Source organism: Pollicipes pollicipes, unplaced genomic scaffold (genome assembly GCF_011947565.3).
Source record: "Pollicipes pollicipes isolate AB1234 unplaced genomic scaffold, Ppol_2.1 Scaffold_4295;HRSCAF=5057_pilon_pilon_pilon, whole genome shotgun sequence".
NCBI classification, from domain to species: Eukaryota; Metazoa; Arthropoda; class Thecostraca; order Pollicipedomorpha; family Pollicipedidae; genus Pollicipes; species Pollicipes pollicipes.
In genome coordinates, this window is record NW_023596461.1 from 33032238 (window position 1) to 33059881 (window position 27644).

General features: G+C 53.1%; 1 protein-coding gene across 1 annotated transcript in view; it reads right to left on the bottom strand.

Annotated features, from left to right (window-relative positions):
• The window catches only part of Ndae1 (Na[+]-driven anion exchanger 1), a gene marked incomplete in the record, with an annotated part of 194062 nt that overhangs the window by 42717 nt on the left and 123701 nt on the right, over window positions 1-27644 (bottom strand).

A 27644-nucleotide genomic window follows, 5' to 3' on the forward strand; every position in this document is an offset into this window, starting at 1 on the left:
GCTGAAGCCGGCGGGGCGACCGGTCCCCCTGAAGCCGGCGGGGCGACCGGTCCCGCTGAAGCCGGCGAGGCGACCGGTCCCGCTGAAGCCGGCGGGGCGACCGGTCCCGCTGAAGCCGGCGGGGCGACTGGTCCCGCTGAAGCCGGCGGGGCGACTGGTCCCGCTGAAGCCGGCGGGGCGACCGGTCCCGCTGAAGCCGGCGGGGCGACTGGTCCCGCTGAAGCCGGCGGGGCGACTGGTCCCGCTGAAGCCGGCGGGGCGACTGGTCCCGCTGAAGCCGGCGGGGCGACCGGTCCCGCTGAAGCCGGCGGCGCGGTCCCGCTGAAGTCGGCGGGGTGACCGGCTCAAAGAGCGCCCGCACAGCCCCCATCACCCCCATCAAACGCGAGCCGCCAACGACAGACCCCACCGAAAACTCCGCGGTGGTCCGTGCTGCCGGAGCCGAGCGAGGTGGTCGGCCTCGCCAGCACCAGAGCAGAGGCTGACCTTTCGAATGCCGCCTCGGGGGACAGCCTTACCCTGGCCAGCGCAGCGGCCAGCCTGGAGGAGGACCCTCTTGTGATTGCTTGTCCACGGTCATGACAAAACGTGAGCCACACTCACAGGTTTTAAGGGGTTTCGGCGTCAATCTTTTAAACGTCCATCGGAGATGGACTCCTTGTGCAGTGTCATTTTTCCATGACTCGAATGCACCCATTCAGCGAAGTTGTGGGACTCGCGCATGAAGGTTTTTGGGGTTTAATGAGGCACGTACAATTCTTTTTCAGGAAAAAACCATTATTATGCAGAAACTGCATTGTCAAAGTGATACCACACCCTTAACAGAGCAAACATAAATAAAGGGTAAAACTGACAAAACAATCGCTAAATATGCCCTCTTCGGGATCGCTGTAGCATCTTGTGGAATGTCGACTCCCTCCGAAATCCTTTAGGTGTCAAATGTATTCTCAAGATTAGCCTATGTGCTCATGGGACGCTAAACGCCTTGACAGCAAACAACATGGCTTTGCTGCACCTGAGGAGCAGCCGCGTAAAGCCTGGGTTGTATGCAAACGCGGGAAGGCAGGGCGCCAGATCCAGGATTACATACAACCACTTTGCAAGGGTGATTTGGAATAGAAAATGGAGGGCTTTGCGTCGTTTACACCTCATCTGTAAATGGCATATTTGCTGGCTGCGGGCTTGATCCGCTGCTCCTAACGACAACCGACATTACGATGCCGATGTATTGAAGTCGGTAAGCCACCGCATGACATGAAAAAGGAATGCTGTAAAAAGCCGGTCAATGCCTTGTGGTCAGCTGTTGCACGTTGTTGACGAGTGACGTCATCCCGAACAGTATGACGTCACTCGCAGCCAGTTTGTCCGCCACTACTGACAGCTGTAGATTCTGCTGCAGAAAACGGATTGGATCAGACGAGCGTGAACAAGGCTGTGTGCTGTCAAAGAAAAGTCACGCGCTCTCTCGGCTGCTTTCTACCAGCTGTTTTTTGCTTTCTGCCAGCACGTTTTCTGCTGTATTGGGTACCGGCACCGGTCGACGGTTGGTGATGATATGGTTTTGCTGCAAAAGTCTGACGTAGCAGCAGTCTGCTAATTCAGACTGCTACAGACAAACTCCGGTCTGTTAAGGAGTGCACCGCGGTCTCCGCGCAGGCAAGTGCCAACCGTTCCTCGCCGTAGTCTTCTTCAGACACTTGTGACATGCGTGGCTCAACGTAAGTCTTCTGGCAGGGTAAGTCCGCAACGAGCCACCGTGAGTGCGGTGGGTGGGGCCTGCATGACACTGGGTGACCCGACAGCGCGGTAGAAGCGCTGGCGGCTGGCGCGCTCCGGCGTGGCGGGAGCCGACCTCTTGACCTGGCGCGTGGTGCGGGTCCGGGGATCGGTGATGGTGCCGCTTCAGGGACCGGCTGCAGGCCACTCCTCGCGCAGGGTTACTGGAGACGGAGAGCCCGAGGGGTCCTCGTCGTAACTGATCGCGTCTGGAGCGGACTAGGCCGGGACGCACCTGTCCTGTGGCTACATTCCAGCCAAGCGGTGGCTCATGACGGTGTTTAGGAGAATTTTGGGGAGGATTTTCCTCAGGGGGAATTTTATGCATGTTTTCTATGTACGTTTAATTTTGTGTTTTCTGTCTTTTATGTTGTTACGTTTTATATTGTTAGTTTCATGCTCCTTATGCTTTGCACGCCTCTAATGCTAAATTTTCCCAAATGTTTAGAAAATTACCGCTCTAATCCCCGTTCCCTGGCCTCTGTGCCCATGCTGGTGGCGTACAGGCCAAGTGGAAAGCGTACCGTAATGCGTGGATAATCTTCACTTGAAAGGAACAGCTGGCAGTAGCGGTAAGGTGCTGCGCATGCGCATTGCACACGGGCTTACTGCCTTAATGGGACATTTAAACCCATGCACAAAGGAGCTGTCATCTAACCCAGCCCTTCTCCGTCATTAGCATTTTTGTTATGTGATCATGAAATAGTGATGAGTAATAACCCATGTGCTTCGACATAGCTGATATTGCCTCAACCGCGTACATGAAAAAGCATACTACTGTCTTGTCAGATCGCTTGGCCATGACGTAACTTTTTCAGGGCTTGTGGAATGGCGCACAAAATGTCGGTTCTAGCTATATTCTGGCAGTAAATGTGTTAAACAGTGGTATATAATGGATGTGCGTTGACAGTTCGTCCGAAGGCACGTACCTCTGGATAGGTCAATCAATTTCCCTCGGCAAAATAAGACCTTTGGGCAGCGTACCAGTGCCATGGGTCATCCTCAGCGTTTTTACGTGAAGTTCCTGCGTGGAACTGATTGTTTCATTCCATTTCACTGAAAACTCGATCGAAAACAATGGCATCAAAGTGGAGCATCATTGTGCATCGCACCACACGCATACTGCGACTCCAAACGGATGTGCTTATGTTACCGGGGCAAGATGTGCAGAAGGACTGTAATTTTGGTCCGCCAGAGCCGCGAACCTATCACCTATTTGCAAGACCTTAAATCGCGCGTGCCCGCGCAATGGGCCTCACGCACGCAAGCAGCACGTACGGGAAAACCGCATACATTACAGAGCTCCCTGCTGCAAAGCGGGCCTGAGAGTGTAAGACATAGGAGAGACGTAGGAACATAAGACGGGCGTGCGCTCAAAAGCGGTTTTTCATGTTAGTTTTTGCCGTCCACGTTATGCGGTTAGGTGACAACCCCAGCCCTAAAAGATTGCTCAGACGCTCTATGGGTTTTCTGTAATAATTCTGAACGATTTTGGTCATAGTGCTTAAATTTTCGCCCACAGGAGTTCACAGTATTTTAAACGTGTTGTAAAAATTCGAAATTTCTGAGCTCAGCGGTTTCATGACCCTTGTTGAGGTTATGTTGGTAACATTTTGCCAACAAGCGACAAATAGCGCTTTTCCCTGACATAAATGCATTCCGACGAGGCTTTCTATGCTCATTTTATTATGTACATTACTCTGAAGTGCATCATTAGCCTTTTGATGACTATCGCAAGGCCAGGTTGTCCAAGGTCAACGTTTGTGATTTCGGGCTTGGTGACAAGATTTTAGCCTTATGTAGGTAGTGCTTTTTACAAATAATGTCTTCCGTGTAACGTTTTTTGGATTGCCTTTTTAAGGCTGCTCTCCCGCATTGGCGTGGCTTGTTAATTCATAGTAAAGCCGGACGGGTCAGCGCAGCAACCACCCTCACCCCTTTGGCCTGACATGACATGTCACAGGTCGTAAGTATCGGTGTCCACTACTGCCCTATCTGATGTCATTTTTAATAGCTGTTCAACACCGTCTTCTGCGTTGTCGTAGTATGTTTAGTTCCCGAAGCAACAGAATGGGGCTCCAAAGTGCTTCTTTGGCACCTTTGGCCTGATTTGGTTTGTAATAGATTGCATTTACCATTGTTCTCGCATGCTCATTGTGCGTTTTATCAGCGTTCTCCAAATCCGTTTTCTTTGTGGCTCTTCCTTGCTTATTTGTTTACATCTTCCAAGGTCTTCGGAGGCCGCTTGTAGGGTAAATGTAAACAAACTCGAGTCGGGCGGGAGTTAAATCTCACAGACAGCTGAGTGCCATAGCCCCTTGATCGCACTTTTGCTATGATAATACACAGAATGGGATAATATGTGTGCTATTTGTTGCTGAGTTTTCAGTTCATGAATCGGGTGCAACCAACATTAGTTACTACCACTATGCCGTGGTGGAAACCGAGGACAGGGAAACTTTACTGCGAAAAGAATTGAAAAGAGCTGTTGACATAGATGGAGCTTTATCTATTTAGGGTCTTGACCCTTTCCAAAGGCCTAATCGTCCCACCACACCCCCACCCCACACAGGGCTTAAACCACCCACACACTCGCTGTTTGATACAAAAGCCTAGTCTTTAGAAAGCCTTTCTGCTGTTCCAACGTCAAATAAATGTTACGAAACTCCCTCACTGTCTCTTGATCAGAAGCCCAAGGCTACTTATCATCTCTCGCCCCGCGCTGGGCTTTATACATTCGGTGCAGCCACGTATATGCAAAGGGTGCAAATGCCCAAGGTTCGGGTTCACGGAAGCTCTTTACAACATGCTACTTGGATCCGCATGGTTGTAACCTGTCGCTACGAAAAAGTCATCTTTTAGGCTGCGTTGTGACACAAACTTCTTTCTTCGTTTTCCAATTCTCCCTGCAACATTTTCAGAAGGTACTGTCCGTATTTCAGCCGCACCGAGCCCCACTCAAGCCTCGCTCTGAAAAGTTAAACCAGCAGATTGGGCTAAACCTACACCTGCTCTCTCACCGTCATTGCGCGTTTGATACACGCCCGCCGGAGACCCTCAGCTCCCCGTTACGCCACTTGTTAGCCACCGCCTCATGAATGAAACCGAGCCGCTAATGGAATACGAGATAGTGTACCTCATCACCGTCCCTATCGCCTTCTGCTTCCTGGTCGCCACCCAGTAGAGGGCCATAATTGGGGACCCCACGACGCCGCGTCAAAGGAGCCGTCTCCGCAAGCCTTCCCCGTTTAAATGATAATTCATTCATTTCGATTGTATAGAAACTTCCGCCACGCTTGTTACCAAAACAATTACGCGCTCGAGTTGGCGCGGCGGGACGGCGGGCACCCCGGGTGCTCCCATTCACCCAGCACTGGCACCCGCCGCGCGCGCTGCCATTTCCATTTTTCTCATTATTGTCCGCCGTCGAGAGGGCGCGCGGCCACACTGAGATAGAGCGCGCGGCCAGCCAGCTGGCGGGGGCGGAGCCTGCGCCAGGCCCCGCCCCCTTATTAATCATCCAGCGCGCCCGTGCGATGAGCGGGCAAATGGTAGGCGGTCGGACACCCGTACGGCGGCGGCGCTCGGTGGCGGCGGGCGGGAAGCACGCCATTCTCGCCCTTGCCGGCTCGGCGGTCTTTAGAGAATCGTTAGTTTAATAATGTATCTCATTAAGTGCTTCACTAGCGCACCTACTGGACAGGAAGGGAAGCGCACCGGCGCCTAGCGAACATCTCAATAGAGTCTTCGGAGCAGCACGTGAGTCGCGCCGGCGCCGACCGCGCCAGCTGCTCCGCCCGGCGCCTCAGTGCATGGTTCCTGTGGTCGCGCGTCGCGGCAGACCGAGTCCGTCCCGCCAGCGTCGCCCGGTTCGGTCAGGTCCGTGCGGCCAGACCGGAGTCCGCGTCGGCATCCGAGCCGGCCGTGTCGCGCGCAGGGCAGGCCCGCCGCGTCGGCTGGTCACCAGAGCACGCGCCGCCTGACCAGAGGAGGCGCCGACAGTCGCCGCCGGCAGGACGGCCGCACCGGCTCCGCCGCCCCGGCCCCGCCGCTCCAGCTCCGCTGTCCCGGCTCCGCCGCCCTGCTCGCGCACCCCCCGGCCACGCCGTGGACGCCCCGGCCGGCAGCGGGCTGCAGGCGCCCAGTATGGACCTGAGCATGAAGCTGGCCGAGGCAGCCGGCGGCTCCCCGACCGCCAACGGCCACGAGAGCCCGGCCGCGGCGCCGGAACCGGCCGGCGAGGGCCCCGCCGGCCCGCTGGAGCTGCGCGCCGACGCCAGAGAGCACCCGTTCCCCATCAGCCGGATGGTGGACCAGCAGGCGACGCAGGACCCCTCCAAGGGCGCCGCCGTCACCGCGGCACCAGTCGGTGAGTACGCCGTCCTCGCGCCGCGAGAGGGCCGAAGGACGCCGGTGCACAGCGGCCCGCCCGAGGTAAAGCCCAGGGGAATGCATCTTTGGCTGAGTGAGCAGCCCCGGCATTTGGTGACCCGTGTCTGTGACGCTGGGGCGCCGATGCTCATTACCGTCGAGCTCTCGGACAGCCTCTGAAATGCGTCTGCCGGAGACGGGAATGTATGGGCCAACATCCATGCATAGCGTACCGCTCAAAACATATCGGCTACCGCGTCGGGGTCACAGCGCTGCCTCTCCCGTTCAAGCGCCACCAGCCTGCAAGCATCGCGTCCGATGAAACGCATCTGGGGGTATGACGTTCCACGGGCGGCTGTGAACGGTGTTCCTGGGTCATGTAAGCCAAAGGGTTTGCTCCGGCTTCCTAAGACCCGAACCCGAGTCTGCCGGTTCTGTCAACCTGGCAGAGCTGGTGCGCACCGCTCAAAGTAGTGTGCGTGGATGCGCAGTGCTTAAACTGCCCCGTCCGTTTGAAGCCATAAGAACTGCACCAGCCGTCTGCGAGGGGCGCCCCGGCGAACATTGCCGCAGGAGAGCCGCGCTCGTGCTGACGGCGGTGAAGGCGGTCGTCCTGCCGCCGTCACTGCACGGCGGAGCCGAACCGGTTCCTTTATACGGACTGCAAGAGGCGGCAACTTGCGTGAAGGGGTGTTGCCCCGCGCCGGGCAGCTCAATCAGATCACACAACTCAGTACAGTAATTGGCGTTTGGTAATTCTCAGTTTGCCGACAGCGCTGTCATGTTCACACAATGCCCGGCTAGACGTGCCTGATTTGGGCTGAGATGGCCTGCCTGGCGGTGTGCTGGCTTCCCGGCCGGCTGCCGCGGCGTTCAAGGTCCGCTCAGGCGTGGTGGCGTTTCCCTGCGACAACCGCGTGACAAATTATGACGTCAGTGGTAGTGTTTTTGCGCGCGGCGGGACATGGCTGGAGATGGAGACGGTGTACCAGCCTGACGCGGCGTGGGTAGCTGGTGCGTCCGTGCCCGGCGTCCGGAGCGATGGCACAGAGTGTCGGGACATTCGCGTCAATCCCACGGGTGCTGTAGTGCTCCGCCGCAAACAGGGGTTCAACACACCATATGCGCTTCGCTGTTAATGTGTGTGCGGTTTGGTCCTGTCTTAGTGGGAAGTATTAAGTTCATTTGTCCTTGTCTTGGTGTGATATATTGCAGAATTCCAGCAGAAGTTACCTTGTTACAGCGATTCCGTGATCCATGTCGGTAGGCTGGGGCCGAATAAGACGACCGGAAATAAGCCTCATTTAAGCTATGCAGACAGCGAGCTTGTGCCACGACCTAAATCACATGTCTGCCTAACCAAGAGCATGCCACCATCTGGCTTTTCCGGTTCAAGCCTTTAATAAATGCGACACAATCAATTCAAATCGCTCCTGTGGGCCAGATGGCTTACTGGATCGTTACTTGATCGCTTATTGGATCATAACGGACACTGCATGTGAAGGCCACGGTGTAACCGGAAGGGGCTGGGTTTAAATGTTTGCCGGACGTAGTTAATCCGAACAAGAACATAACAATCTCCAGTGTCAGCCGAGAGTAACAGATTCATGCATTTTCCGACGTGCAACTCTATAAACATATGATCTACCAGCTGGGGGAACAGCTGCTACCTTTCCTCTTCTCCCATCCGTGACGTGGCTGTTTCCGTGACGTGGCTGTTATAACAGTCTCTGGACAGTAGACTGCGGGTAAGCGCATAGGCACGGCATACAAACGCTTATTTAAAGTCATTGTCAATATAGAACTCGCGCATTTTTTTCCGCCAACAGATATCCGCTTCCTGTGATGCACAACTCCCCATGATAGCTCCCTCCGCCTGGTCTATAAAGATGCCAACGGTAAATACTACGAAATAAAGCCGCTCTAAAAACGTAGTCGTTACCTTCCGCTGCGGCCCTCGATGTGACCTCAAAATACTGCTGCCAAAAAGTGCGCACCACGCTATTGCAACCAACGACGTCTCTGAACGAATTCTAAACATAACATTGTTGGCATAGACGTTGCACAGCTATGGTGCCCCTGCCGGTGATCATGAACTGACCATTGCGCCTCTTTGGCGGCCTTGATCCCTAATGGTTGCGCTGGCCTCCCGCGAAATGACCAAAAATCCCAAAAGCACAGAAAAACACCAAAGCACCGAAAACAGGAGAAAGTTCACGCCTTTCTCGGTTCCCTGGTTTCGACCGATTCCATGACTCACTTTGCAACGCCCCACTCCTGCTCGTGAGACAATACAATGTTTAAAACGCGTTTGGCCGACGAACATCCTTAGCAATTTTTGTCATTTTTTGTGAGAGCACCCTTGAGAATGTGGTGTGGAACAGCAAGCTAGCAGCACACATGCAGCTCGCGCTCTGCCGCACACAGTCCCCAGTCGCAACCTTCATAAGCACTGCTATCGTCACAGCTCGTCGACCAGCCCCTGTAGGCTGCAATGTAAGGGTCTGGAGTTCGGATCCTGGCGGTTACTTGCATTGCTTTTGAACTTGCATGATTAAAGGTGGCTGCGTTTTAAACACGCAATGCTGGGCACGTGTATCTATTGTCCGTTTCGTGGCCAGGATCGTGCGCGGTACTGTAAGAAAAATCACGCTCTTTCACCTTGCCTCTGCGCCTTGTGACATAAGTTACACTCCAAAGCGCCACAACATCGCACCTTTCTCAAAACGTGGCACGGATGGCTTCGCCGGCCGGTCATCCATAGGGCATCCTGCAGCTGGTCGTCGCAATCTCGGCGACGGTTTGCCACAGCACTCCGCGAGCCACCGGCTCGTACTGCGCGCGCCATTTTCGCCGTTTTTGTTGGGGGGGAGGGGGCACAGGTATCCCGAGTCACCGTGGGAGCCCGGGAGCTGTGACAGAGATGCGCTTCTCAGTGCGGTTGGATCTGCAATGCGAGATCGTTGGAGACCCTGTGCGAATTGCCACATCCGTGCTGCGGACTTGTCGTCTATCGGAAATGATCCAGTGCGTGACAGGAGCCTGCCAGTTTCCGCGCCTAATTCGCGACTTGAAACTGAAGACATCGTATTCAGCTCAAGTGCAGGGACATTTTCAAGGGAGGAGCACCGGGGGCTCGTGCGCTTTCCCCCTTATCAAATTTGTCGAACAAATTGATATGCATGTTAACAATGTCGTCATTAAAAAATCGAGGTAGAAACGTAATGAGTAGTTCAATAAGTGGATTGAAATCATGCAATGTTTTTATGCGGCATGGAAGACGCTTTGCACACCTACGGCACATAACATAAGTTATGTTAGTAAGATGGGTCATGCCCCTCTCCGTACAAAATCCTGCTTACGACGTGCAGAATCCTTCACGTGAATGTTTTTGAAAACGTAATCTCTCATCTGCAGCCCGTCGCTTGTGCATCTGGTTATCAGAACTTGCCGTGACTGGCGAGGCGCTCCGACTCGGGCCGTCTGGATCCTGACACACCAGCCAGGCTCTCCTCTTCAGGCCGTCTGAAGCTTCCGCACAGCAAATGTAGAGTGATCAGCGAGCTAGAGGACTAGTCACTGGGGTTGCTGGGGGCTGGAGGATGATCGCTCTCAGCGAAGAGGACCAGGTGAGGACGAGGACGCCTCGACTGGAGGACGAGGCGAGGCGCCCGCCGGTCGCCGGCAGGGTGGTGTCTCGGAGGACTCCTCATGTGGACGTCCACGCGCTCGGAAGTGTGGAACAGCTCTAGTAATCCATGGAACAGACTTCACCGGTGGGCCACCATAAGTTACAAGACAGAGCTGCCTTAGCTGCGATCACAGCCGAGCCGCGTTCAGCTACAGGTGTAGAGCGTGCGCTGGGGCCTCGCCAGTGCCCAGGGACCGACGACGAGGAGACGGACCTCCTGCCGGTCAGATCGTCACTCATCTGCAGCAGCATAGGCGTGCTCTGGACAATACGGCCAAGCAGGCCCCCTGGTGGTGATCAGCCACTCCGGAGACCAGCTGACTTCGAGTTTGCGAAGACAGGTCCGGTGGTCTCCGACAGGAACGATCTGGTGCGAAGTAGAGATTACCTGCTTCGCGAGAGGCAGGCTGGACGTGATGGCTGCGATTGAAGCCGGCATAGTTGAAAGCAGAACGCCTTTTGCGTCTGACGCCGCTTACCGATGGTGCTGCTGCAGCCGCTCCAGCCGCTCGCCGTGCGGTGTTGTATAGCAGAGCCGACCGCAGTGAGAAGATGTCGTCAGATCTCCAGAATGAGAAGATGTCGTCAGATCTCCAGACCTCCTCTAGAGTGCCATTGAAGGCGTCGTAGTTCCGGGTCCTCACATAATCCGAGTGGAAATGGAAGGCATCTTCATTTAGGACTCCACCAACCAAAAACTCGGGCGAGGACCAGCTGCGGGATATCCTGTGGACAATCAGTCATTACCGCAAACCCTATCAAGTATCAGGCCTGAACAACAGATGCGATATTGTTATGTTTTAGAATGTCAGTGGTTAGTTAGTCACTAGGTTTTAACGGCATGTCAACTGCAATGGTTATTTGCGCCGGAGTCTCACTAGGTTGCCAGACATATAGGCGGGATGGCAGAACGTGCATTTGCTTTGCATCATCAGGTGTGGCGAGGTGAACAGTGCACAGTTGGGATTTTGTTCTATTGACTGCTCAAAGCACTAACGCTTCATGCACTTTACATGCTGTCAATATGGGATATATGGACATGCCGGGAGTCAAACCTGGAACGAATACCTGTGGTACTTGTTAACAAAATCCGGGGAAGCAGCCAATGAAAGGAACAAGGGAGTTCGTCCCCACCCCTCTGAGCCAGGAGGCTTGCCCTAGTTTATGGGTGATTCTTAAGACTTTGGTCCCATATTTGCAAGATTTAAAAAAGAAACCTTGACATTTGGCCGTTCACTGAGGAAAAATTTGACTTTGTGCCTGGCAAGATGCGCTGACAACAGTCTATCGAGCTAGCCAAAAGTTTCAAACTTTGTAAGATGAGAGCCGTGTAATGTGTGATGTCATCCCGCTGTTTGTCATGACAGCCTTGTGATGACATTACTGCAACACGCCATTTCAAAGTTTTTGTTCCATGGATTTAACTTGATCTTTTAATTGTTTCACAGCCCGCCTTAACATTATATCGCATGCAACTGGTGTTGCAGCATATTTTATTGTTCCTGGGTTGACGAAGCGATTAGGGGTTGAGCTTCAAAAAACCGTTAGGAGCTTGTGAAAATACATTCATAGAAAACACAAAGGGCTTGCTTTTCGCTACACTCTAGCGCCTTTCTATGGTCAATTCTCCTATGAAGGGTGACAAACATTGAGAAAATATGTTGAATATTCGGGTAAACCAACAAAATTTGTGGAATTTGTTGCTGTATTTGTGAGCATGGAACATTCAAATCATCGTCATTAATTTGTCAAATGTGCTAGCTTGTGCTGAAGCTACTTCAGCTAGCATCCGCGGCATCTTCTTACGCCAAACGCACCAAAATTTCATGAAAAAGTTAGCATAACAAGTTATGCTACTCGCTCACTGCAGCGCCTTTTGAATCGTTCGGTCACGACAAAGCCGGAGCCATTTCCGGGCTCCTCCATTGCACAGCAGGTCGTTTCCTTACGCGCCTAATTTCACACAAAAATAAAACGTTGGAAGCATCAGATAAGCCTGGTGTTTCGATGGGAGCGTCAGATGAGCCAGGTGTTTCGCTGGGAGCATCAGACGAGCCTGGTGTTTCGATGGAAGCATCAGATGAGCCTGGTATTTCGATGGGAGCATCAGATGAGCCTGGTATTTCGATGGATGGCTTCAGATGAGCCTGGTGTTTCGATGGATGGTATCGGCGGCGCGTTACATCTCTCACAGCGCATGGCATCCCTCCGTCTTGCTGTTTTGATGAGAGGTGATGCACTTCCGTCCCTGGCAATGCCAAAACTTGACGCTGCTTGAGCTTCGCGCTCCAGATGTTTCCCATCGTCACCAATTATTTGTTACGGCATTTCCTACCGACCAGGTAGTTCACACAACACTACGCCGGGAAAGCTGCCTCGCCGAGTCAACCCCGTCACCAAGCCGGCACATCCAGATGTTCCAACATGATGCGTTCCGATAATAAAGCCATTACCATCCGGCCGGCTTCCGCCAACACGAGTTTCAGCTCCGAGCGACGTCATAAATCATACGCGCGTTACGGCTCCGCCAATTACGGCCATTACGCGCGCAGCTGACGCCCGCGGGCGGCGGTCGCGTATCGCCCGATCGCCGTTATCGCAAACTGGAAATTATATGTCAGCTCGTCTTCCGCAGCAGACCGCTCCCTGTATGCCCCGAGCCACAACCGCTGGTATTTATGACATCCAGACCCGGGCCGCATCCATCAGGAGGGCCTGCAGACGGCGGGTCTTCACCTTACGCCGGCATCGGTCCGTAAGCTCCAAGTTTGACTTTGGCGCAGAACACGTGGGTTCCAGTCCCACCACACGTGACCCGGCCTTCACGTGGCGGAGTAAACCTCGCGTGCGGGCGACGGCGGCGGCCTGAACGGCACATCGAAGACCCGCAGCGCCGTCTGTCCGCGCGGCGCCTGCGGCCAGCTGGCAGCATGTTAGGGAACGTCGGTGGCAGGTAGGGCCACGGCCTGAACACGCCCAGCGAGCCTCCCCTCTCTCGTTCGTCTTTAGCGCTGTCGAGTTTTAACTCTGTCCACCCTGTGTAGGCATCCCAGACTTGGTTGTAATCAAATCATTGAGCTTGAAATGTACTGCGAAGAGACCATGCGCATCTTTTTAACGTGGGAGAAAGGAGACGTGATTTAGAACGGAAGAGGACCTGACTGTCCTGATATTCTTTCCAAATACACAAAGCTGAGCTATGGGTTTCTTTCTACGTGCGCATAGCAACAAACGTTAACACCGGATGTAATTCCGCCTGTACAGTACTGTTCAACCTGGACAAAAAACGTTGCACTCTTAAGGTTAGGAACACACATCTTGCGCGCAAGCGCACTGTTTTCCGAAAGGAGTGCATTACGCAAAGTGGTCTTCTCAGATCCAAAGGTAGACCGCGCACCGCAGAGCTCGGCACAGTGACGGTCACACGAGACTGGAGAGCGGCACCCCTGCTTATGCCTGCCCCGCTTGTGCCCCAATTCTCCAACGTTTTCAGGATGCACCAGAGGTGATTGCAAGCCTAACCTGAACACTCAGGTATCCAAAGACCGGCTGTTCTCAGTGGCTGGGCAAGAAGTTCAAGATCGCTCTCCTGCTGGGTCGCTATTACGTGGATTTTGTATTTTCCACTGCAACTAATGCTTGATCCCCAGAGTTCTGGAATGGCACCCAGCGCGAGCCAGTGATGTGATGCTGCTAGGCTGTCTGCAAAATACGTGAGGGTTGAGCAATGTTTGACTGGATATTAATCAATCAGAAAAGCACGACCACTTATCTGCGATGGGTTGTTTTGTATCTGTTAAGTAATCGCCGAGAAAGCAGGCCTTCGATTTACACAAAATTCCGGTCTTACCTTATCGTTTGTCACCTGACGACCATCCCCAGAATGAGCCTCTTTCATTTACAGCGTCATTCTATCGCATACAGGACCATGCTAAGGTTGACCAGAGTGCAGTGTGAACCCTGTCAGGCTTGGGTAATTATTCGGAAAAGAGCTTAAGCACATCTGACGGGGTAATTTTCGTTTCGTTACTTTGATGATCTGTCCTGCATTCCCAATATTAAAACTCGCTGTAAACCAGGCGGGGATAATTTGACTTAGACACTTGATGGAAGAAGAAACTGTGTTTCATAAGCAGTGTATTCCTGTCTCTACATTGCTTGGGTTTTCCATGTCCGTAGTGACTAAGGTGCGCGCTTTCTGTCAATTTGCAGGCGCAGGTTGGGGGTCCCCAATCTCCTCCAACTGGATACGATCCTTCAGCCTCAGTCAGGGGTAGATCCAGCGTCGGAATTTGGGAGAGGGAGGAGAGAGCCAGGGGAGAGGCAAGATCCGGCTGGGGTAGGAAAGTCCCGAACTTGGCATTAATTACACTTAGTTCAAAAAAGGTCAATTATGCATTTTCCACCATCTTCGCGGAGTGATATTCAGGTTCCACCTCCCTTTGAATATCCTTCCCTTGAATTTCCTTCCCTTGAATCTGCTTCCCTTGACTCTCTTTCCTTGAACCTCCTTCCCTTTCCCTTGGATCCGCCCACGTCGTTCACCCGCGCTGTTCATCAATGAAAGCCATCAACATCAAAGCTGCACTCTTGATCACCTCAGCGCACTACCATGCGTCAGCATCAAAATCCCGCCCGACAGAGCGGCGCCATGACTCAGCTTTTTTGATCAGGAATGGGCGTACCTCATGTAGTTGTGACACTGCGACTCATTAATTTCAATTGGTCGTAACTCTCAGCGCCACACCCCGACGTAAGGCGGCACGCGGATAGAATATCGGGCCGGGGCAATGGGGTGGGGGTAACACGATACCAGCCAGTGAGCTGCCTTCGGTCCGGGGAAATAGGCCTGCCTAAAAGTAAAACGAGGGCGGGTTTACTCGGGTAAAAAAAAACGTCTCGTTACATTTGGGAGATGCAAATTGCGGGTATGTGTGTGCGAGCGCTGTTCCTGGATTGATCTGAATCGTGAGTTGGAAAATACGGAAAATGCGAAGTGCGAAAATGCAGGAAATGCGGCCTAAATATGAAACACAAACACACTCATCTTCAGAAGAAATAGGTCCACGTTCTTTTAACCCAGGGATTAATCTTGTGTTCCCAGCTTCGGAGCAGTGAAAACGTGTGTGAAAGCTGATACTTGACCAAAACTTAGATGCATGTTCTATTGCTTGATGCCCTTAGAGATAATGGCGCCATTGCCAGATAAAGCAATGGATGATTCATATTATTAATTATATCATGGGATGCCGTGATTCAATCAAATACATATATGGGCTGGTACGTTAAAAATGCCCCGTGGAGTTCGAGGACATGGACTCGATAGAACTTGGACACAAGGATACTGAGCTGAAGAAGCACTTGATTTCGACTCGTCACCATGGGCGCTGTCCCGCAACGTCAAGCTGCTTGGTGCGATGTGTGAGCGTTTGTTTGCCATCTCCGTTTAACCAGCACCTACTGGTATATCGGAGGTCGATTCTTCCCCACTTAAGAGCTCATAATGCCTAAAAACCAGCACACGAAGGCCTGTCTTGCTCATATTAAACATCTGTAGTGTTGTTTTCTAAATATCGCGTCAAACAAGCTGTCTGGAATTGGAGGGGCCAGTTATTGTTCTAGCAGCAGGTACACCTGCTCCGTAGCTGCCATGGATATCATTGAGGCAAGGGTGGCTGAGATCAGGTGGAGCCTGCATTTAGTTTCGGCCACGTTTCGGGTGAAAAAGTCATTTTGGCGTCTTGAATCTGTGATGCACTACGACGGTGATGTATTACGTCTGTACAGATCATCATACGTATTCTTACAAACCCATTTGGTTCTTAGTTTCACTCCAAAAATGTCACCCACAAAACGCTGAAGGACAAGACGATATGCAAGTAACCGATTCGGGAATAAGCTAACCCGGTGATAATTTGACTTATCAATAAGACGCTTTTGGCGGTGTGATGACAGGGTGAGCGCTATCACTGCGAACAGGGTGTCGGGTCATAAACGAATGGAGCTCATTGCCTCTGGGAACCCGGACCAAAAAGCCCTATCACTGCGTTGGAATATCCCTGACAATGCTTTTGAATATCTTTAGGCCACCAGTTTAGCAGGCAGACTGAGTTATGTTGAGAACAGCTTAGCTACAAGACAGCAGGAGGTACAAGTGAGGAGCAGATCTAGCAATCACCAATCATCAGTAATACGCCTGTGCACTCATAACCAAGCGGGCTGCTGGAAATTTCTGACCATTTTCATAGCCTATTGCTAACGGAATGCTCGACTATTCGCGATAACACATTTCCCGGCCATGACCCTGAGCACGGCAAGAAATGTGAGTAGCGTCATGTTAGTATGTTCATATGAGACTTCACCCACTTGCGTACTGCACCATGCCTGTGAATACGTGACCACTGGCACCGCTGCGAGCGTCCAGCAATTTCACAAGTTATTCACTTAGTGTTGGCGGAGCGGTGGCGTCAGTGCGATGCTATCGTCGTACCACGCTAACACTTCTGCTTAGAGGAAGATTAAGTTCAATATATAAGAAACATGAATACCTACAAGCGTGCGGTAAAAATTAAGGCAAAGGCTTTTTGGTCGCAGAAGAGTCGCAGACAAGTGGACAGGGGGAGAAGGCATGACGGCAATAGCCACCGCTGTGGCAAGAGGTTTTATTAGGCGATTTCACAGGAATTTGGTCGAAATTTTTAGGAGTTGTGACAAAATAAAACATTGGACCCTCCCTTTCCTTGAAGAAATTAATGGCGGTTAGTTAAGCTTACACACGTGGCGGTTAGGTGAAGCTGTGACGTCATTACACATCAAATATTTGCGGAAGTAAAGGGCTAATCTTACCGTACTGAGATGCGTGTCGAAACTACCAAAAATGTACCTGAACGTAAGAAGCAGTAAGCCACCTGGTCTTCAACTGCTGCCAAAAATGTGTCTCCGTATGACGTCGGCACCAACCATCATCAAAGCAGTTACAAAATCCGAGACCTGGAAAAATCGTGGTAAGTTCACCTAACATGAGAATCTGTGCCGGTCTGTCAGTCGAAGGACTTACCCTCGGAACAGCCAAAGCCTCGGAGCAGGCCGTCCGGGGGCAACATGTGATATTTCAGGACCACCACAGCGGCAGCGGTACCAAACCAGCACCCGTGGTACCGTCAGCGGCATGAGGATTAGGTTGGTCTCTCGACCTGGCAACTGGAGAATGTTCTCGGCACAAGGAAACCTTGGCCTTTGTGAGAGGCTACACAGGGATCTCAGATCTGAGATGCTGAAAATAGAAGGCCGATAGCGATTCCGGCACCATTTGAACTGCTGGCTCTCGGTTGGCACTCATGCATGCAGACTGGGCCTCTCCACGTACCGGTGCCGTGTTTTATTTATTTCATGGGATCCGCTACCCCTGGTATGGGGCTCGAGCAAGGGCGTAGGAACCGGGTATGTGAGGTGCACCATGGCGCCCAAGTTTAACACTAGTCCCATGATGGAAGTGGAAATGTAAAATCACATTGACGTGAAAAAACGTGGAAATATTGACATGGGAATAGTTTTTGACCGAAGTCTTTTGGGATATTCGTATATCGTCGGCCGTCGTACCAAGTCAAGCATTCGGGAAGATGACTACTGCAATCAAGCTGAGCATGGTCAAATGCGGCAGCGCACCAGTAACGAGATTAACACACCCCTGGGTGGCAGGTTGAATATCTTCGGTCGGATGGAGTCAATTTGACCGCATGAGATCTCAAAAATTGAGAAAGCTAGAGACACCAAATTCCACAGGGTGCGTGGAATGTAAACTGCATGTATGTTAAACACACTTGTGTATGAATACGTGGTCCGAGGTCCATAACCGTAGCATCAAAAAGGTCAAACTGAAGGGTTGATGTCGAAAGTGCACCCCGGACCTTCTCGTTCATTCGCGTTGAAACCGAGATGCCTGTTCTAAGCAAAAGGTCACTGGATGTTTTTCGAGGTTAGTGACTTTTGTTTGACCTTTATAATGTCATAATGAGGCAAAAAATATCCCAGACTGGTTGACTTTTTGAGGTGATGATAGATTCAGGATGACGGTAAGCGGTATGATGAAAAAACAGGGCTTGATCTGGGAATTTTAGGATAGTGGCCTTCCCTGACATTTGAAATTCTATGGAAGATGCCTGTTGCGGTCCCCGTTATCAAGAAATTCGAAATGAGAAAAAAAACACCTCATGGAGTAAGCTCTGCAGGTTGTAAGCCTCATGGAGTAAGCTCCAGCAAAAAAAGCAGGTAGGTTTTGGCCTCAGCCCAACCTCGATATCTAACCTTAGATCAGTGACGTCTGGTTGTGATCCTAAATGTAATTGTTTTACTTCCTAAGCAACTATCTCAGAGATGCATGGCTTCAATCTCAACACTCCGTTGTTGCATCAGATTGAATGTATTTCTAGAAAGCGCCTTCGCTGACAGCCACGGCCCGATTTTGGCCTGCCATAGACCAGCGACCTTACAAGATATATCTTTTTTGTACCGAAAGGTCTTCTGTTCAACTCCCGCAGCTATGTCAAGTTTGGCGCGTCTACGGCGGGCTGTTCGAAAATATGTTCGTAAAAAACCTTCCGGAGGGTCAATGGACCACCTACGTGAGCGCGTGTTAAGAGAACACTTAAGCACTAAATTTTCGTTTGGGAAGCGGAGGGGGGGGGGGGGTGGAAGACTTTCTTTTCCGTCAAAAATGAGACGTTGCGTTTGCCTTCGTCATTCGGTTTGTAAGCGTTGCAATGGATGTACAGATTTATGTACGCGTGGGTGCGTTTTGTCTGACAAATGTGAGACGGGGCGTGTGATCCAACATGGTACGAAGAGAGCTCCGATCATGTGTTTGGTGATGTAATTCGCACAGCTAGCTGCCAATACATAGCCATATACGCTATGCGCATGCATTTTTCATAATGCTGGGACTGGAAGTAGCCGAAACGAATAAAGCGACTTCGGTATGGGTAAGGGAGATTGAGGGAAGACTGAGCGCTCCTTTTAAGGCTTCCTCTTTCTTTATGTTTGTCGGAAAAGGTCCGTAAAAGATCCGTAAGGCATAGTGGAGTCGGGCAAATGCTTCGTATGGCAAAAGTTCGCATGGGCAAAGGCTCGTATAACTTATGCTTCACCTAGGTTCTGGTTCACTTAGGGGAAAGTCAGTCTCACAGAAGCTCATCCACATCAAGTTTGTCCAAGACAAGTGTTTGCTTGGGACCAAGGCTCGTTCAAGGGCTCGTTCGCATAGGGTTTGTTTCATGGCAAAAACTCGCATCGCAGAAGTTCGGGTACAGTCGCAGAAGACGAGTATCGTCTCGGGTACGGGTTTGGGCTCGATTCCAACATGGAGCATCTTTCCGGTCTGGTGGTATCGACCGCGATCCCAGGGTATAAGACTAGTAATGTATTCCGACTCGGGATCCGTTCCAGGCAGCCTGTTCTTTAAAGTAGAGCCGATTCTATACTCCGACTGCAGTGCTTTTCAGTAAAAGAACCCACTAACAATTCAAGTAAAATAGGCTCCTTCTACAATACGACTTGAATCCGTTCGACATTCATCCTTAGTATTTTGACATCCTAATGCTACAGCAAGATGTTGTTGCTCAATATTCCCTGTCAAGCCAGGAGCACGCCACACAACTCTGGAGAGAAAGACGGCGATACGCACGCAGCTGATCAACTGGTCGTCAACTGACTCAAGTGGTTCCAAACACGGGACATGTAAATCTTGGTAAGTTTTCGATCAGATCAATTCGACGAGGTGTCTACCTCGCAAGTTCCAAGGCTTTGTCGCCGAAGTAGTGGGTACTCCAGCCAGGGGCGTAGCCAAGCCCCCCCCCCCCCCCCCCCTGCTGAGCCGATACGCTTGTACTAGATTTTGACACGGGGTGATTTCACAAGAATTTGGTCCATGGCATCCCCCCCTCCACTAAATGTTGGCCATGCGCCTGACCCTAGCAGTAATGAATAGCAAGTCGCAGGTCACGAATAGCGTGGAATAGCGTGGAATAGCGAATAGCGTGGAAGACAATCCTGCCAACTGTCAGGCGCGCGGATTTGTAGCGGCCCTGAGCGGATGTGTCAGACTTCTGCCACCGGCTCATCTCCGATCCCGGCCCCCGCTGTCAGGCGCGCGGATTTGCAGCGGCCCTGAGCGAATGTGTCAGACTTCTGTCACCGGCTCACCTCCGACCCCGGCCCCCGCTGTCAGGCTTCTGTCACGGGCTCATCTCCGACCCCGGCCCCCGCTGTCAGGCGCGCGATTTGCAGCGGCCCTGAGCGGATGTGTCAGACTTCTGTCACGGGCTCACCTCCGACCCCGGCCCCCGCTGTCAGGCGCGCGGATTTGTAGCGGCCCTGAGCGGAGACGTGTCGAACTTCTGTCACGGGCTCACCTCCGACCCCGGCCCCCGCTGTCAGGCGCGCGGATTTGTAGCGGCCCTGAGCGAATGTGTCAGACTTCTGTCACCGGCTCACCTCCGACCCCCGGCCCCCGCCTGTCAGGCTTCTGTCACGGGCTCATCTCCGACCCCGGGCCCCCGCTGTCAGGCGCGCGGATTTGGTAGCGGCCCGAGCGAATGTGTCAGACTTCTGTCACCCGACTCACCCTCCGACCCCGGCCCCCCGCTGTCAGTCTTCTGTCACGGGCTCATCTCCGACCCCGGCCCCCGCTGTCAGGCGCGCGGATTTGTAGCGGCCCTGAGCGAATGTGTCAGGCTTCTGTCACCCGCTCACCTCCGACCCCCGGCCCCCGCTGTCAGGCGCGCGGATTTGCAGGCGTGCCCTGAGCGGATGTGTCAGACTTCTGTCACCGGCTCACCTCCGACCCCGGCCCCGCTGTCAGGCCGCGCGGATTTGTAGCGGCCCTGAGCGGAATGTGTCAGACTTCTGTCACGGGCTCACCTCCGACCCCCGGCCCCCGCTGTCAGACTTCTGTCACGGGCTCACCTCCGACCCCGGCCCCCGCGTCAGACTTCTGTCACGGGCTCACCTCCGACCCCGGCCCCCGCTGTCAGACTTCTGTCACGGGGTCACCTCCGACCCCGGCCCCCGCTGTCAGACTTCTGTCACGGGCTCACCTCCGACCCCGGCCCCCGCTGTCAGGCGCGTGGATTTGTAGCGGCCCTGAGCGGATGTGTCAGACTTCTGTCACCGGCTCATCTCCGACCCGCCGGGCCGCCGCTGTCAGGCGCGCGGATTTGTAGCGGCCCTGAGCGGATGTGTCAGACTTCTGTCACGGGCTCACCTCCGACCCCGGCCCCCCGCTGTCAGGCGCGTGGATTTGTAGCGGCCCTGAGCGGATGTGTCAGACTTCTGTCACCGGCTCATCTCCGACCCCCGGCCGCCGCTGTCAGGCGCGCGGATTTGTAGCGGCCCTGAGCGGATGTGTCAGACTTCTGTCACGGGCTCACCTCCGACCCCGGCCCCCGCTGTCAGACTTCTGTCACGGGCTCACCTCCGACCCCGGCCCCCGCTGTCAGACTTCTGTCACGGGCTCACCTCCGACCCCGGCCCCCGCTGTCACGGGCTCACCTCCGACCCCGGCCCCCGCTGTCAGACTTCTGTCACGGGCTCACCTCCGACCCCGGCCCCCGCTGTCAGACTTCTGTCACGGGCTCACCTCCGACCCCGGCCCCCGCTGTCAGACTTCTGTCACGGGCTCACCTCCGACCCCGGCCCCCGCTGTCAGGCTTCTGTCACGGGCTCACCTCCGACCCCGGCCCCCGCTGTCAGACTTCTGTCACCGGCTCACCTCCGACCCCGGCCCCCGCTTCAGCAACTGGCCGTCATGGCGGGAGGGAAGCCCGTGGCTTTTGACGGCTATCTGATGGAGAACACACAGTCGGACCACCCGCTCCGCCGTTACGATGCAAGCCAAGCATTTGCTGGAACACAAAATGGCCGGGCGAGCAATTGAGCCGGCATCAGGCGAGTACAGGAGCGGCCTGGATTCAACACCACCGCTAGCGTGCCGCCTCTTCGTAAGCCGTCAGTTCCAGTCATAAGCGCGGGTAAAAATGCAGGTGATTACATTGTCAAGCACACTGGACGGTTGAAGTCACACCTCGGGTCTGAAGTTGGTCGTAAATCTCGGTATATATCAGAAGCAAACATTACTTTGTGCATTCTGCTGCATTTTGCTTTACGTTTTTTCATTATTTAAAGCAGAATAGACCCATTGTCCGCGGCTGGGTGCTTAACGATACAGTTTAGTTGGTGCTGCGCCTCAGGCTATAAAGCTGCGGTTTGTATAGCAACCCCTTGCGAATCAACGTAAGACACTGCTGAGTGGGAATGCTGTCACGTCATAAGCCTCATAACATGGTGCGAGCCGTTGTTACGGGGTCGAACCGGACGGGGAAAGGCTACCTCACTCTTTCGCGGACGATGGAATATTAGTAGTTCCCTACTAAGTATGTGCTCATGCGGCCTCCAAGAGGTGTCATGTAGCAAGCAGTTGCAGGAATGCACATACGAAACGAGCGTCATAAGCGAATGGGACATTTGTAGGAGCTTAAAGGGAATGTTCCACATTCCAAGATATTGAAGCAAGCATCATATATGATGAGACAAGCTCATTTGTAAGTACTTTAACTGGAAGTCTATACAAAAAAGCTCTAGACGACACAATTTTCTGTTTAGTAAAAATGCCCCTCGATGCGCCCACGCCCGATCAGGGGTCCAAGACCTACCGTTGGACGACAAAGGCGGGCGGCTTCTTGGGGTACGCTGGAGCGCGCTGGCCGTCCGCACGCACCGGCTCACGCTGCGGCCGCCTCTGTCGGCCGTGCTCCCCATCATCACACGGCGTCGGTCTCGTGCAGCCGCGACCCGAGACCGTCGAGATTACGGCTGTGCTCTCTGCCCGCACCGCGCAGCCCCAACGCGAGGAGCGAAGTCTGATCTTGCAGTGTGAGTGGGCTGAGCAAAGCGCTGCTTGGTCCGCGATGTTTCGGAAAGTGCTGCCTTACCGCACGCCTTGCGTGCGAGGATTTAAGATCGATGAAGCGTAGTCTGCAATGAATTTGGACTTACCCAACAGCAAGTCTTGTGTCATTTTTCTCCTAGATTAATGACGATGAGGTAAAATTAGATATGCTGATATTTCTGCCTCAACCCTCTGTCGAAACAATGCATTGACGTGCAGTGAATTCTAGCTTGCCCCTTGCTCTTCTGAGGCATGTTTGAATTACCTGTTCGTCCATGTATTGTTCCGACAATGGCTTGTAGACGAAATATCAATGTATCTTTATTTTTCACCTTGTCGCCACCAATCAGCGAGGAATACGGCCGTTAGAACTGCTCCTGATATGTAATGTATTCCTCGCAGTTGTACTGAACAATTTAGGTAATTTGGGTTTTCCATGGCTGGAACTGCACAAAGCTGCGATTCACTGGTCGAAAAGACAAGCTCTCACGCGGCTCGACGACCGCGCCCGGTCGCTCAAGTGAGCCCATTTCACTACCGGCTCGTTGCACAAGCCCACTATCATTACGCGGTGGAGCTGCACTTTCGACCGCTCCTCTAAGATTTCCCCAAATTCAAATTTGACGACGTGTTGGAAAATAGGCATTTCCTAACAGAGAATCAGACTGGATTAACTGACATTTTCGGCATCTTCCGTTTTAACAGCTTCAAATAGCAGCGAATATCGGTGTCGAAATGTGCTGTAAATTAATTATCCATACTCGGTGGCTTAGCGTGCTAAGCGTGCTTAACGTCGCATAGACCTCTACTTGGACGAAAACGGTGCTGGCATCCTCCTACCAGAGTCTGTTATGCAACGACACAGCTCAAAACTCATGCAGAAATTGAGCCCCGCAAAATGTTTCAATGGCCAAAATTCGTGCTCACTGGCTCATTGTACTCCACTGAAGCGTGCGCAACGCGCTGTTGAGATGCGTGCGATTTGCACAGGTGATGTTTTTCGTCTTCATGCAAGCGATTCGTTTTTGTTTCATTTGTCGTTGGTTTGGCTTAGTGAAGTTCTTTACTCGTTTTGTTCAGCTGACCCGGCTGAACTTTTTAAAGTTAATCTGCACTCTGGTCAGAACTTCGAAGGACGGGTCAAATATCAAATTCCCTCCAAACACCTGCGAGTTTGAACTAAATTACCTACGAAATTGCCCAGTTACTGGTGTAAATGTCTTGTTTCGTGGGGGGAGGGGGGCGCATGGTCCAAATGTCTCCCCATTCCATTGGTTACGTACCTAACTGCATTGATGTGAAGTGATACTACTTTGGCGTAGTTCTCAGTCAGTGGTGTAGCCCGGTTTTCTCCGAGGAGGCCCATAGGGGATTCTTTTATTGAAGGTGGCCCCTTTTTTGCCGCTATGGGGATGTATGTGGATTTGAAGGACATTTTCAGGCTCATGTCCCATGCTAATGTCTCGTCGTCCGTTCTTTAGCCCTACGTGGCCCTAAACTTCCAAAAAGCGCCAGGCTCTTTGGCCCAGGGGCCCCTACCACCTCCAAGGAGGGGGGGGGGGGGCAGTTCTCACGTGTCATTTAATGTCACAGGGTTCCAGCATGTCAAGCCTTCGAGGTAGCGGCGGTTCCAGGGGCCCACACCCGGCAAGGGTTAGAAAAATTCGCGTCAAACCAGGATGAAAGCATGAACTGAACGTCTTCCGTCCCACTTAAAAGATCGATTGTCCTCTGTACCTGGGCAACATACGGCGAAAACCGTCCTGGTCCCTCCCAAGCCCCTCAATCCCTTCTCGAAGTCGAGCGCGAACAAGCCCGATGCAAGCTCGTGACGACGCACACGGTGCTACGGCCCCGCATCCTCCCGGGCTGGCGGCGCTGTTCGGAGGCGGCGGCGAACACAGACGCCCGGCGCGGCCGGAGCGATGACGGGCTCAGTCCGGCAGACACCTCCATCACTCAGCCACGCCGACCTTATCGGTAGCCGGTGCAGTGCGCATGCGTGATCAGACATTCATCATCACACTGGCGGACGAGACAGGTGGTTCATCGACGGCGCGCCACCGCTGGTGTGTCGTGCGTCGCTTGCGCCTTGCGTACCGCCGGTGTCTCGTGCGCTTCTGGTGTCGCATCCAGCGACGTGGTACTCGCCAGTCGGTTACGTGGTACTCGCCAGTCGCCAGTAGGCACGATGTCGGAGATTCGTTGTAAATGTCGGCATGATCGTGGTCAGCTGAAGAATCTGAAGCTGTCTGAACCTTATATTCAGCTGAGCTTGATACCGTGCTTTGTTCGGCCAAGTTTACCGGTTTCCCATAGGTCTTATTCAGCGGTGGAAGGGGCTCGGTGAGCTGCTGTCTTGCTATCAAGCCTGAGTAATCTGACGTCTGTCGGGTGTCTGTCAATCGGTGCCTGTTTGTTAGCCGTGCCTGTTTGTCGGTACCTGTTTGTTAAGCGCGGCTGGTGCCTGTTTAGGTTCCATCCTGCGCTTGCGGGTTTCCAGGAGTATTGCGGATGGGGTAACTGTTAGAAGTACCGTCCCTGTCAAGTGCGTTGTATGTGGGTATCCATATGCAAACACACCAGACCTGGACGATGGGCTGGACAATTTTTTCCATGCGCAATGCTGATATGCTGTCAATTATTCCGTATAGCTGTGCCTCCTGGAGCGTAAGCACAGTGCTCACGTGGGCATGTAGAGCGGAGACGGTGTGATATGAATGCGTGCCGGGGGCCCTCAGTAAACGGGCTTCATAGTTCCTCCACCCTTTCGGCTCAACTAAGAAGTTGGCACAAGTAACATTTTTTCAAAATTTCAACAGAGACGCGGATTTGTCTGAGCCTCTCACTCCAGAGACCCACCCCGTCTCCGCACGCAGCCGCGCGGCCTACCCGGGGTCAACGAGAGGTCGCGTCCCACCAGCGCCGACCGGCCGGGCCGCTCATAAACATAAATTCAATTAACCGTCCGGGCCCGGCCGATGAATGAGCGTGGGCCCGCACCTCTGGTCACGTGGTCTGTGACGTACAGCGGCCACCCGCGCGCGCTAATGACCGGTCTCCGAGAGCCGCCAGTCGGCATACGTCTCAATCATCAGGAATTTGTGCCGACCGGGTGGGTCGCGCCGCGCTGGTAATGGGATTGACCCAGGCCGCGGTGGGTCTTCAGCAAAGGACCAGGCGCCGGGTGGGATGGAGCAGGCCGTTTTTTGACGGCGAGGGGTCGGTAACGTTGGTACTGGATGACACTACCGGCTGACTCCCGACTGACTCCCGGCTGACTCCTGGCTGACTCCCGGCTGACTCCCGACTGGCTCTCGTCTGACTCCCGGCTGACTCCCGGCTGACTCTCGTCTGGCTTCCGGTTGACTCCCGGCCGACTCCGGCTGACTCTCGTCTGACTTCCGGTTGACTCCCGGCCGACTCCGGCTGACTCCCGGTTGACTCCTGTGACGGCTTCCGGCTGGCTCGCGGGATGGCGGGGCGGGCCAGGCTGTAATTCACCCGCACTGGGCCCATGGTTGACTCAGACGGCTTCAGGCAGCGAAGAGTACGCCGGGCCTGCCGGGTGTACGAACCCCCATAGTGTCTTCCGTATACGCAGTTTTGTCCCCTCCTCCATACCTCTTTCCAATTTGCTAGTATAAGAGATATAAATTTTTGTCTTACATACGCAACCGCAACAGCAAATGCAATAAAACTAGACAACTCAACGCAGACTACGAATGTAACGCATTTTAAGGCGGAGATTGGTGGAATGCTGATCTTGCCGTTGAGGTGAGCAGAATGTTGCAGACGGGTCGCTGAAAGCCTCGCCAGTTGAACGACAGACGGAGGGCACCGACTTCAGGCTTTCATTGTTGGAAGGGCTAATATGTAAAAGGGATATTCTTTTGATACCATGTTTTTTTCTCTTTTTCGATCCATTTATGGCAAGATGCGCCAAAATGTGTGAATGTGCCATGATTACAGCGATTGGGTATATCAACAATGTCTTCCAGCTGGTTCTCCAAAACGAGGTGCATTGTGCCTCCAAAGAGGAGCTTTTCTGCCGCAGTAAACTGAGAACTTCGAATATTTCTTTTGTTTCTCACACTTCTCGCTTTGTCTCACGGCACCACAGCCCTAAGGTCATAGGTACTGTCATAATGCTGGTACAACTACTTAACTGTAGCACACCTACAAACCACGAACATAAAACTTGGAAGCGACGGTGAAGCTTGAAATATTAAAGCCTGGCAAAAGAATTTCGCGTAAATTAGTAGCACATTCTGTAACTTTGCTCACACATGAATAAAAGCTGACTTATTGTGGGCTCAACCGCTTTATATTGCCCTACATGCATGCACGTAAGCCGTAAGAGCAGCGAGCAAATATCTCCTGAAACAACGTCCTCGCATTCAGGACAATTGGCAAGAGCAGCTGAATGGAAGAAGTGGCTGATAAAGCAGCCTTTAGGCGGAGGTGCGCCGAGTCTGCGACAATAACGGCGCGCTGCAGCGGGCGCTCCCAACAGTAGCAGGATCCAATCGCCACAGAAACTAGAAATATGCACAACCTGCCGCAAACCTATTACCTGCATGAAGTCCCATGAAGCGGGTCTTAATGGCGATTTATGACTTCATATGCGAAACGATACGGTCGGTGTTGGCCATAATGCACCGACATTATTCGCACCTGTAAAAGGAGAAGGCCCCAGTGATTGGCACTATAAGTGCGGCTTCCACGTGCGGTTTTGGCGCTGGGAGCCACCTACCGCGCTTCGTGCCGCTTTTTATAGAGCCTAATGACCCTTGAAATTTTGCAATAAAACAATGCAGCAGCGATGTGAGCCATCTGATGGTGATTGCAGACCAATCAGGTTCG